Source organism: Zingiber officinale, chromosome 3A, assembly GCF_018446385.1.
Source record: "Zingiber officinale cultivar Zhangliang chromosome 3A, Zo_v1.1, whole genome shotgun sequence".
NCBI classification, from domain to species: domain Eukaryota; kingdom Viridiplantae; phylum Streptophyta; class Magnoliopsida; order Zingiberales; family Zingiberaceae; genus Zingiber; species Zingiber officinale.
The window spans coordinates 74,008,884-74,012,359 of NC_055990.1; positions in this window are offsets into that span (position 1 = coordinate 74,008,884).

The following is a 3,476-nucleotide window of genomic DNA, read 5'->3' on the forward strand; positions in this document are numbered from 1 at the left end:
ATTTGATTACTTTGGCTCAAGATATATCATTGCATCACGAGGCCATAAAAATTTAGCACTTAATCTGATACTGAAACAATAAAAATTTCTCCTGTAATGACACAATGGTAAGTAGTTATACAGGCAAAAAAATAATGAGATTTCTAGATAAGAAAAATGTTGTTATGAAATTGATCTATTCATTACTTTGGATACTGAGATAAGAACTTATATTAATAAACAGTACAAATAAAGGACCATGTGATCATAGACAATAGAGAACTCATTACATCGAATGAAGGGGAAAACATAGATAGTGCAGTGTGCACATTATGATGAGCAAGAACAATACTTAAGTAACTCTGACTATTGTCTGCCATTAGTCTAGTTCTAACCCTAGATCAAGGAAATGGTACTAAAATCTATAAAGTCTCAATTATTTCAAACTACATGCTGAATATTCTTTCATAACATAAAGGAGACACTTGTTGACAAGATGTGTTATACACATAAGCCTTAGCACAAAGGGTCATAACTCTCTTCAAAATCTCGATAACAAATTGAGGGATCAAAGTGAAAGGACTGCATTCATACAAGAAGTGAAAGATTTTTTACAGCATTAATCAGATGAATCTTTATTAACTCTATTCTTGCTGTTTCAGAAACTTTACAAGTTAAGCTTCAAGACACTCCAATTCGGTATGAATGGTTTTCCATGCTAAAAGTATATGTTCTCAATGTATCGATCTTTGTCACCTTTTTATTTTTTTACAAGGATAAAAATAATGAAGAAATCAGTTCTAAATTAAGGCAAGATAACAAACAGATAAGATCTATACTTTTCGCACCTTTTCAGCAAGCTCAACATGTGCAGACTTTACATTATAATCACTTCCATTTTTGGTCAGACCCTGCCAAAGAAGGTAGAAAAACTTGAGTTCATACACAAATGTTAAAATATGATCTTATATCACCGAGATGGTAATGTTGTCTGCAGTTGGAAATTGCCTTTGTTATAACCAAAAGAGACAAATCCACACGGTTCATTAAAAGATCTGAAATTGTGTTCTTCACATATTGAACTGCGCCAAGAATATCTCGGTCAATTAGTATCTTGTGTAGGCATTCGTTTACCAGATTCTTTACCAACAAACAGTTGTCTCTTTTGACTGTCTCGATGCCTGTTGTTAAGAAATTGAATGCCACTAAATCATGTTTTTTCAATAACTATTAAATAGTTCAAATACGTACCTTTTGTGTCCATTTTGTTTTCATATGATGTATGCCAATAGATTAAAAATATATAGTTCAGACTAACATGTGTCTACTTCAGCAATTAGCAGCCATTTTTACTGCATAAGGTAACAACACAACAACAGAAAATGGAAAAAGAAAAGAGAAACTATACCTGCAAACGTAACTCAGATTCAGTGAATGCTCCTATTCGACGAAGATGCGCAACAATCCACAGACATTCAGGCAACTGTATGACATTTTTGTTTTCAAGAACTTAGTTATGTGATTCCAATGAAAAGAATTGTCTTATAGGAGATATGAGACAAGTAAAATGGAATGAACCAGCATGATGCACTATAAAACACTAGAGAGATCTTAAAATGTTTAGACAAAACCTGAATGTTTGAACGAAGTTTCTGAAGAAGCTGGGATAGCATAGATTGCATCGTCTTTCTAACTTCTGCTTCCAATGCCTGAGTGACAGGTAACCTTCATTCCAAATATCAATGCATAGGTATTATCATGAATGAAACCAGCAGACTATTTCATTACCCAATAACAATGGTGCAAGTTTTGGATCAGAGAGAGACTTACTCGACATGCATTTTTGAAAACTTGCTGACGGAAGCTTCAAGGTCAAGGGCTTCCTCATAGTTGCCATTCCTTATACATCTGGATCACATGAATGCATGATTACATTTTACAACAATTAACATGGATTCACCAAATAAGCGTATGATTAGAGTATGGGTGATTGGCTTACAAAGACAAAATCCTTATGTTTTCATGAAATATAATCCTTTTTGCTCACAAATAGATTAATAATGAAGAAGCTGCAACAGAAGGGATTTGAAGCAGCCTGCATTTATAGTTATTTAGACATTGAAGTAGTAGTCAACAAGCTTCATTATTTTATATGTGAAAGTAAAATAAAATTGCAGAAATGCTTTGGATTAAAAGAATATTCCTACTTGCATACTCAACCTGAAAATCTAAATTATCTTCCTTTTTCATGCAACAGAAACATAGAATTCTAAGTATAACAGAGCATTAATACAGACATTGGGAACCAATACCAAGATGATAGGTAAGAAACAGAGAAGATTTGTCGATTAAATGAGATACGGACTACACATTGTTTCTTCAAAAGCTTAAAATTTCCGATATAAGAACTAGATATCTTGTTCTTAATGTTCAGGTTGCTAGTACGGAATGAATGCCTTAAAATTGCCAAAGCAAAGCTACCGATAATCAGGTGAAAGAAGAGGACTACTTCAATACCCCTTTTCGAGGAGGAGAAAGAGGAGGCTTGGGAAGAAGAGAGGGCGAGTCGTCTCACAGCTGCCTGCATCTGTGCTCCTCGACGAGTGGCACATGAAGATCATAGACAAACAGTGGTCATAAGCTGAAAGAGCATCAGCATGAGAGCACACTGGTGATGGAGATCCACGCGAAAAAGAGACTATTCCCTGACGCCGACTGGAGTTGCCGTTCGCCGCCGCTAGTTGGAGGGAGAACGATTCATAGCAAGCTAGATAAATTGAAAAGCGAAGTGCTGGAGGCAAGGGGCAGCATGGCGTAGGTCGACGATTCGTTTCTCCTGGAGGCGAGCAGAGGAATGGAGGCCGAAGAAGGAGGACCTAGGGTTTATGGAAGAAAGTAAGGAAAAATTACCGGAATGCGAAGAAGGACTCCAGCGGTGGCAATGAATGCTAGATCGGAGATGGATGAAGGAAAAACTACCGGAATACGAAGAAGAGCTCCACTTCTCACCCAAAGGGAGGAGTTGGAGGAGATGCAGTGTGGTTGGACGGAGAAGCAAGGGCATCGATCGTGTCAACCAAAGGGAGGAGTTGGACGGAGAACCAAAGGAAGGGGCATCGATCTAGGAAGGGGGAAGAGGGAGATGAGGTTGAGAGAGATGGTCGGAGGTTTAGGTTTAGGTTTAGGCTGAGAGAGATGGTCGGAGGTTAAGATTTAGGTTTAGGCGAGAGGTCGCGCGGAGGAAGGGGCGCGATATAGATTTAGGTTGGAGGGAACTTCACAGTGTTGCAAATTTTGGCTGTGGGAATATTAAAATATTTTATTTTGGTTCTTTAACACCGGATTTTAAAAACCGCGGTTAAAATCGGTGTCTATTAACGAAAAAAAGGACGCTCATAGACATCGTCTAAAAAATCGATGTCTATGAGCTAAAATCTGCGCTCATAGACACCGGTTTTTGGAAAAATCGGTGTAAAATACTCAAAGACATCGGTTTT